The following is a 10,068-nucleotide window of genomic DNA, read 5'->3' on the forward strand; positions in this document are numbered from 1 at the left end:
TTTGGACAAAAGTATAATGATGAATATCCATTATTATAATATCACACAGAGTATTTTCACTGCCCTAAAAATCCTCTGTCCTCTGCCTATTCATTCCCTCCACCTCCCTCTCTCCCCACAAACCACTGTTTTTTAAATTGTCTTCATGGTTTTGCCTTTTTCAGAATGTCATAAAGTGGGAATTATACAGTATGTAGTCTTTTTTAGATGGGCTTCTTTCACTTAGTAATACGCATTTAAGTTTCCTCCATTTCTTTTCTTGACTTGATAGCTCATTTCCTTTTTTGCACTGAATAATATTCCATCGTAGGGACACCTGTTTATCCATTTACCTAGTGAAGAGCATTTTGGTTGCTTCCAAACTTCGGCAATTGTAAATAAAACTGCTATAAACATCCATGTGCAGATTTTTGTGTGGACATAAGTTTTCAAAGCCTTGGCTAAATACCAAGGATCACAATTGCTGGATTGCATGGTAAGAGTATATTTAGTTTTGTAAGAAACCACCATACTGTCTTCCAAAGTGGCTGTGCCATTTTGCATTCCCACCAGCAGTGAGTGAGAGTTCCTGTTGCTCCACATCCTTGTCAGCGTTTGGTTTTGTCAGTGTTCTGGGTTTTGGCCATTCTAATAGTGTATAGTGGTATCTCTCACTTGTTTTAAAGTGCATGTCCCTGATGACTCATGTTGTGGAACATCTTTTCATATGTTTATTTGCCATATGAATATCTTCTTTGGTGAGGAGTCTGTTAAGGTCTTTGGTGCATTTTTTAATTGGGTTGTTTGTTTTCTTATTGTTGAGTCTTAAGAGTTCTTTGTATATATCCTCATGTTTTAGATGGGCTCTTTTATTGTCTTTTTTTGTTGTTGTTGTTGCGGTATGCGGGCCTCTCATTGTTGTGGCCTCTCCCATTGCGGAGCACAGGCTCCGGATGCGCAGGCTCAGCGGCCATGGCTCACGGGCCTAGCTGCTCCGCGGCATGTGGGATCTTCCTGGACTGGGGCACGAACCCGCATCCCCTGCAACGGCAGGCGGACTCTCAACCACTGTGCCACCAGGGAAGCCCTAAGTGGGCTCTTTTAAACTGCACGGGTGGATTAAGTTTTTGTGTCTAGGTTCATTATTTGTGTTTAAGTAACTGGTTTAAGCCATTTAGATTTATGGTGATTACTGACATTTAGATTTATTATACTCTCTTATTTAGGTGGGTTTTTTTTTTTTTTGCCTCAATTATTTATGTTTCTTTCCTGACTCCTATTGAATTGATGGAGTTTTAAAAATTCTTGACCCCCTTCTACTTCTACATAAGGAAATAAGCTAATACGGGCCAGAGTCAGCAGAATCAACACATAATTTATGTGTTTTACAGTTTTGATTTGTGGGTGCTTGTTCAGCCATTCTTAACTGGTGGGAAGTTTGTGGGCCCCAGTTGTGAGTATGTCACTCAAGGGAAGTGTTATATTTGTTTCAGCCTCGGGTTCCAAAACATTCCCTACCTGGGATTTCTTCACATTTGTTTCTTGGCTTAGGTTTTCTTAGACCCTGCTGAAGTGTATAAACTCAAAATCCTAACCTGTTTCAGGGTAGGACTGTGGTTTTTCATTCTCAAGGGGGAATTTTTTTTCCTTTCCCAGGACTCAGACCAAGATGGATAAGTCCCTTTTTTACTTCTTTACTTTTCTTAGAAGCTTTTATTTCCTGATTCATGAGTTCTGAATTTATGCAAGGATCTCACTTCCAACTCTTTACCTTGCGGAGGCCCAAAGCCTTGTCTTCTGTCCCTTGCACAACTTTGAAATCCAAGTTTCTAGATTCTTGGGATCAGCAAACGTTCCCAGAGCAGTCATAGTTTTTGTTCCCTTTGACCATTCAGGTTTTCTGCTTTGTGGTATTGTATCTTCCCCCTCCCCGCGCCACCCCTCCCCCACCCAGATATTTCTCTCTCTCTTGAAAACACAACTTAAATGGATGTAATTTAAATGGATGTATTTAAATGGATGTTTGCTGTATTTTATCTACTATTCTGTATATGTTTTACAGTAAGGGCTTTTCAGAATATCCAGTTCAACTTATTGCTGGAAGAGGTTTGTTTTAACTACCTTAGGAACACCCAATTCCATGGAGATAATATCTTATATAAAAGCCATTCTTGCCTCTTAACACATGAGGCTCTCAAGTATTTCTCTTGAGCCACATGGTGATCTACTGCCATGCCCTCTTAATACAACTGTACTTCTTTGAATGAGTTTTATAATTTTGATTGTTCCTTATGGATAGAATACTGGCTTCTATTACTAGCAGTACACATTGGTGTCACTCTTGCTGTCAATTATGGGACATTGAAATCAGCCTTTATTCATGCTGGTCTAGCACAGGGTATAAAGAAAGATTACTGAGACCTTAATGAGATCATGTGTCTAGTGTTCTGAAGCAATTCTCTATCCTGTAAGCAACTTCTGCATGGCCTGAAGTGTCCAAAATGCTCGGTAGAGCAAAATAAGCTACGTTTCCGATGAGTAGTTTATTTGACTTATTCCTTCTCTCTCTCTATAGGTCAGTACTTTCTTCTTTCTTTTGCAGGAACTACTTCTCTTCCCTAATTTCAATCACAAATCTCTGCCCCTAACTTTAAGAGTAGGCACATAACCCAAGCTGGGCCAGTGACAGAAACCACACCGTGGCTACAGGATTGGCCTGAGAGTAGGCAGGTGATTCAGTTGGACCAATCACAGAAGGAAGTAAACAAAGAGAAACTTTTTATCTCAGCTTAGAAAGATGCTAGCAGAGAGCCACTGGATTTATGTTTCCTGCTGTGGAGAAGAAGTGGGCCTCAGGTTGGAGGGGAAAAAGCTAACACACTAAGAAAGTGGCAATGAAAGACCTAGGGATAGGGAGTCTTGGCGCCTTTTTGCGTCCTGGTCCCAGCTTGAGGCCCAGCTTTGCCCATGATCTTCCCGAAGTTTGGTTAGGGCAGCTGCCAGTTCCTTTTTTGAGATAGCTGGTTTGAGAGGGGTATCTGTCTCTTCCAATCGAGAGTCCTGATTCCTTAGCATCCTCTTTAAAAAAAGTATTTGTTAAGTACTTTTAGTATTCATTGACATGGTTTTGGTGCTGAGCAAAGTGATTTATACAGAAATAGTCTCTGTATTTTAGGGTTTACATTCTAAGAACTGTACTTCTGGCACTCTTTCTTTAGAACTGCAAAGCTCAATGAATCTTTAATGTCCACTCTTTGAGTATATAGTTAAAAATTAATTTAATAGCTGACGGTCATCCATCTTTCCAAGAGGTTCCTGACCTACTTCAATTGAGTGCTAAGTTACCTTTAGGCATTGGTGTGTGCAGAGCTCTTGGTGTCAAGGTTAAACTGTTCCCTTCTCTAACATGTAAGAAAATTGATGCATAAAATCTTTCAGTGTAATAGCTATCCTTCTAGGCCCCTGGGCATTGGAGATTTGGTTATCTTTTCACTCAATTGATCCATTGTTTGCACTAGATAATTTGACTTTGTTCAAGTACACTGCTGTTTGTGTTTTTAATTCCAAATCTTACCTCATTATGAACAATTTTCTACCCTTTGCTCTGGGGAAATGCTAATGCTGCTTGTTTATATAGAAAGTAAAGTTAAGAAGTCAGTGTTAACAGTTTGGCTTGCTTTCACAGGCAAAAAAAGAATAGTACTGTATTCATATGTTGAAATTTCTTTCACTTTTCCCCTCTTTATGTTGGATGTGCCTTTAGCCATAAGCTAGTACTTCATCCAGGTTGCTTCATGCATTGACTATTAACCACTGACAGTAATGTCTCCAATGAATGTTTTGTTTCCTTTGATTAATTTGTCTCTACTTTCCTTGTTCTAAAGCCCATAGTGAGCAACCATATTTTAATGTGGATATTTGGAATAACAGTGAAGTTCACCACTGTGTTTCCTTGGCTTAAATCAAGATTTATCTGATGTGCTGAGGAACTGGGGCAGACTGCTGGGACTTGGAGGGCCTCCTTCAGTGATTGGAGGAGTTAAGTAGATCCACACTGTCATCTGACCAAGTGTGTACCTGACACTGTCAAAAACACTACCATTGGGCCACCGGGAGCAACCATAGTCAACTGTTGTTTTGTTTTGGAATAAGTCATTTTATGTGTTTTCAGTGAGCTGCAACATTTTCTTTCCCCCATAGAATTTTTTCCATTGAGTTGTGCTGTTTGACTTATGTTGTAGAATTTTATAAAAACAGTCCGGTGATATTTATCCTTGCATCTCTTATAAAGTGGTTGAGGGTGTTATTTTTATGTTTCACAATGACTTCTTGATCAGAAACCAAGGAAAAATTGCTTTCTGGACTCCCTATCCACAAAATCTGTGCTTTGTTGAAACAACTTGTTTTATTTACACTAAGTGGACAACATGGATTTTGTTACCTTCTTTGGATTGACTACAAAGCATGAAAGCAAATCTGTTACTCATCTAGAGGACTGGTTGGCATTGTAATGAGTCTTTCCCCTGGCTCTCTTTTCTTTCCCTTTGCCTTACATTTCACCTCATTTTTTCTTTACTTTAAAAAAAATATTTTATCTTATGATTTTATATGCATTTTAATACAATTCTTTTTATAAAAAATCAAGGAATAAAAAAAATGGGGTAGCCTAATTTTGCTCAAACTTTTACAGTGTCACACTCTTCTAATAGAGGTAGCCCAAAGCAATAAGCAACAAAGCTCTCTACCCAGCCAAAGTAGATGTCTCTAAGTACCTGCATTAAAATCCCATGCCCGTGGCTTCAAGTGATTCCCTTAGCCCTTATTTCAAAGCCTAATCTTACATTACATTTTATTTAAAGAACCTTCAACATGATTCCTCAGCTCATAGTAGATGGAAAATGAGAAAATTAGGAATAGGGAGAAAAAGTGCTATACGGGGTCACTGGTAATAATGGCAGGGAGAAAAAAACAAGAAATAGGTGAAAAAGCTAAGCTATGCAAATAAATCCACATATTTTAATAGGCCTTTTTATATCTATTATGCATATGTATATATAATGTCTATTATGGATCCATATAATAGATTACATATTAGATTATATAGAATAAATTATATATTAGATTATATACAATATTCTATATGATAGATTCTATATATCTATTATATTATATAGGTATATAATATCTATATATGTTATACAGATATGATCTAATATTCATAATGATGACTGACTCAATTATCTAGAATTTTTGGCTGTCCAGAATCCTCATATTCTAAATACTAGGTAATTAAGTTTTATATTATTAAATTATTATACTACATTTAAACTTCTAATTCACGTGAATTATGAAAAAAATTGAAGAGCCACACATGGAAATATTTAACCTCTGAACCTCTCATGGCAACATTGATAAAATAGATTAGAAAATACATTGATAGAGGCTTAATACCTTCTAGTTTCACTAGAAAAGTGTCATTTAATAGTATGCAAATGATTGAATAGATCTGTCTCTGGGGCCTCCATAGAACAGCTTCTGTGTCTATGTTAGCATGCAGAAATGCTCCATTGAAAATTTAAGCTGAAACTGTGTGCATTGTATTACCTATAATTACATTTCCACTTGGGTAAATGTGAGTTTTTTTCAATTTATAAAAAGTGTATGCCCATTGTAGATTCAATTCATGTAGGTTATGTATGTGTAAATATTTATTGACAGGAAAGAATAAACCCGTGTCTTTTATAACTGATAAACTCCTGAATTTATTCTTGGAAACATCTAGTTAGCCTCTGTGGGGAGCACAGGGCTCTCCCTTAACCGCTTGTCTCTGAGTGTTGATCAAGGTCAATAAAATCCATTTCCCCCAAACAAGGAATAGTGCTCCAGTTCCATGATATGGATTGATTCACATTTTCTAGAAGTGGGGCCTTGAAGGAGTGAAAATCAGAGTATGTGTGGTTTCTCTTCTCATTCTAACCATAAGATACTGAGGGACATTTATCTCCCTTCCAACGTTTCTACGAGGCAGAGGAAAGAGGGTTTCAGGCACCAATCTGATTGTGTGGCAGCCTAGCCCTCAGCTACAGCTCTGACTGGAGAAGGCCTAGGTTGCCCCTGGGCTTTGGAGAAAATGTTGTTCCTATTCTCTCTCTGCTTTCTCTTTCTCTCACCCTGGGTGTATGTAACTCCGAGATTCCAATTTGCTTTCAAGAGGATGGAGTCCATTTACGTCTCCACACAAGGCTGAAAGAGTTCTCCAGGTGGTTCATCTGTGGAGTTTGGGGCCAAAACTAATAGATGTTGCGTTTTATTTTACTTTTTTGCATTTGTTTTCTGTAGGCATATTTTTCTGGAGGGTTTCACAAAAAGGAGTGGTGACTGGGCCAGGGAGAATGAATTGTCTCACCTATATCATCTTAAGTTTTCATTTAAAAAATCGATTTGTTTTGAGTGGGAAATTAGTGCACATGGTTAAATATATTAAAAAAGTATACATTGAAAAGTCTTCCTCCTGATCTCACACTTGTCTCCATCCAGTTCCCATGGCCCACATCATTAGAATACTATTATTATTAGTTCCTTGCACATCCTTTCAGCGTTTCTATTTGTATATGCAAACAAAACCAAATATATACCTTAGTTTCTCACTTTTTACAAAAATGATGGTATATTAAACACACTGTTCTAAGCTTTGCTTTTTTTGTAAACAATATTCCATTTCAGTCAGTATGTAGAGTTTATGCAATTTTTAAATCCCATTGAATATACTATAATTTACTGGACCAGTCCCCTATTGAAAAATGGTAAGGTAATTTTCCAATCCTTTGTTGATAATGCTTCAATGAATACAGTTATACATACATTATTATGCACATATTCAAGTACTTATATCTGTTGTATAAACCCCAAAGTAGAATTGCTCTGTCAAAAATTATATGTATTTGTAACTTTGATAGATCCTATTTGCCTTGCATAGGGATAGTAAAATTTTACACTCCACAGCTCCATAAAACTTTGAGTTTTTGCCAATCTGAAAGGTTAAAAATGGTATTTCAGGGTAATGTAATTTGCATTTCTTATTTTATAGCTGAGGTTGACATCTGTCAAAGAGTCATTTGAATTTTTCTGAGAATTATCTGTTTATACCTTTGGATCCTTTTGTTTACTGTTGCTAATCCTTCCCTTATTGATTTCTAAAACTTCCTATATATTAGAAAGACTAACCATTTATCTGTGATATGGTTATAGATGTTTCCCCATCAATCTGTCATATACCCTTTTTTAATGAATGGACCATCATTTATTCATTACAAATGATAGTTGGGAGGACTATGTAATAAAATGAAGGAACATTAATTATATACATATAAGTGGAATAGTTTAAAAGCATGATTACAATTAACTACATTTTCAAAAGAAAAGCAAATGGGCAGAATGAAAGAAAATTCAAACTCGTGCTGCCGCGGTTGAAACATGGGTATTTAAAATCTGTGGTTTACCTTCCCATTTTTCTTGGCTATCACTGACATGATTTAGATTTTTATAATGAAAAAGAAAACATATCAATTGTTAAAATGTCTTTACCCATTTACATGTATAGCAGACTTTAGCACGAGTCTTAGACCTGACCTTTATCCCAGAAATTCATCTGGTTCTCTACCCTGGAATATTTACTTCATATACTCTCCTTCTACAGCCCCTTTCCTTTCATCACATTGTATAGTATCACCACTCCCCTATTGCCTCCACCTTAGTGTCTTCATCTTTGAAAGTGGTTCTCTAAGAGAGAGGTTACCCAACTTTTTCTTTTAAAGGGAAAGGTAATAAATATTGTAGACTTTGCCTGCCATTCAACCTGTCACAAATACTCCCATCTGCCACTGTACTGCCCATAACAGCCATAGGCCATACTTAAATAAATAAGACATGGCTGTGTGCCAATAAAATTTTATTTACAAAAACAGGCAATAAATGGGCCAGATACTTTACCAACTCCTGCTCTAGAACAATCCTAGTAACTAGTACTGTTTAGATGAAACCAGCACTTGAAACTCAGCAAATTGGATGGCCCTACTTATAGATCATAATGTATAATTTAAATACTTTACTCAGGAACTTACAAGAGTATGTAAACTGCACTGAGGACCCAAAAAATTCTTGGTTAAAAAAAGTCATATGAGCACTTATTTAAAAAATGCCTTTACTCTGGGGAACAGCTGAGGACAATGATCAGATTCTGTTGTTTGCAATCAAATCCAAGCAATTACTGGGGAATGTTGGGTAAAGGATTCAGCTGGGGAGGGTTTTCCCTTTGCTTTAAAATTCGAAATGATGGCCATAAACAAGCCTAATTAATTTGAGTTGAGGGGTTATATTTCAAAACAGAAATAAAGAAAATCTAGAAGAAAACTCATCTATAAACCCCTTTCCTCTCTTAGTTTCTAAAAAGTATATTTTAAGCCCTTTGGATTGAGATCTTAAAATTTTAAAAAGTCAGAAAGGAAAAATAAAGTATTAAATCAAAATTAATAGCATTTTCCTAAAAATCTAAGCAACCAACACAAGAAGACACACTGTAAATAAATCTACATAACATTGAAAAATCATAGATTAATAGCTTTATTACATTGTCAGCTGATTCAAACACATTGGTAAAAACAAGGTAAGAAAAAGATAAAACAAAAAAATAATTAGTAAATAAGCACGGGAAATACTTAGCTTCTCATTTGCTAATGGATGTGATGTGTATTTATAATTCAATAGAAACAAATTGTATGTAATTAACATAACCAGTGCAGATGAAAGTGTAACTGGCACTATATTTTTTCACAACAATACAGACTAATATAATTCATAATACAATTCAGAAAATGTACCTTAATTTCAAATTCCTTGACTCTATTTATTTTTACCTCTGCATATCCAAGGAAATGATCCTATCTAAAGTTTTATGCAAAGCAATTCACTGAAGCTTTATTTCAAATTACCAGCAGAAAAAATGAAGTTTCTCACAAAAAGGAATTATAAAACATATTAGCAGGCTATTCATCAGCTATTTATAATGAAATATTTTTCATATGTTAAGTTGAAAATCAGTACAAGTTAAATATGAATAAAACTACCTAAAAGCAAGGACTATACAATGTCTGGAAAGTAACACATGACAAAAGTGTCAGGGTAAAAGCATTAAGATCCTCCTTTTACTTTTTTAAACTTTCTGCTATGTGTTTATTTGTATGAAGCCTTTAAGAAAAAATAATTTTTTTGAACATATCCCAAATAATTAAATGACCTCCAAACACGCTACCCTTTAATTAGTTCTTTATTCTTGATCATGAATCAACTCTAACCTGTTTTGTTTTGTTTTGTTTTCTCTCTTGGAATCAGCTACCTGGGTGTTCCAATACTGCTTTAATCACCTCTTGGTGTCTCAGCTAAGAATGCCTGTCTCAGTTCCACCTGGAAATCCACCACAGGTACTGCTGAGATCGCCTTGGGTACAGGTGACACTCCTGGTTGCTCAGTGAGGCTCTTCTTCTCCGTTTGGCTTGGACTTCTACCTCTAGTACGTGCTGTTCTGTGGTCCGTCTCAGGTGTAAACGGTCCCTGGCCCGCTCCATCTTGACGCTGGCCGCTCCTCAGAACACAAAGTTAGGCATCTCTGGCAGCTGCTCCACTCTGTGCTGTCATATACCCTTTAATTTTGCTTATTATTTCTGTCCAATTGGAAATTTTTTTCTTTACATAGTAAGTTGTTAGTAGTAAGGATTCTGGGTTTTCAGAAATAGGCTGTATTCACTTTCGGTTTTAAAGGAATTCTTCCATATTATTTTATGTTACTTTAATGGTTTTATTTATATTTAAATTTTTGTTTTATTTAGAGTTTTTTCTGGTATGTAAAATGAGAAATGGATTCAATTTCATTTTTTTATATGTCTATCTGGTTCGAACACCGTTTACTGAAATATTCCATCTTTGCCTCATGATTTGACTAATCCTCTTCACTAGGAGGGCCGGTGACTGAGGTGAGAGATGATGGCAACCTGCCTCTCCTGGGGTGAAATCTTAGCCTTTTGACTGGGAGTGGTG

The 10,068-nt window shown here is 36.3% G+C and overlaps 1 pseudogene; it reads right to left on the reverse strand.

Moving 5' to 3' along the window:
* Window positions 1-9,340: 9,340 nt before the first annotated feature.
* Window positions 9,341-9,659, reverse strand: LOC101281600 (SNRPN upstream reading frame protein-like; annotated as a pseudogene).
* Between the last annotated feature and the right edge of the window lie 409 nt (window positions 9,660-10,068).

The sequence above is a fragment of the Orcinus orca genome, chromosome 21, assembly GCF_937001465.1.
Source record: "Orcinus orca chromosome 21, mOrcOrc1.1, whole genome shotgun sequence".
In the NCBI taxonomy this organism is placed as follows: domain Eukaryota; kingdom Metazoa; phylum Chordata; class Mammalia; order Artiodactyla; family Delphinidae; genus Orcinus; species Orcinus orca.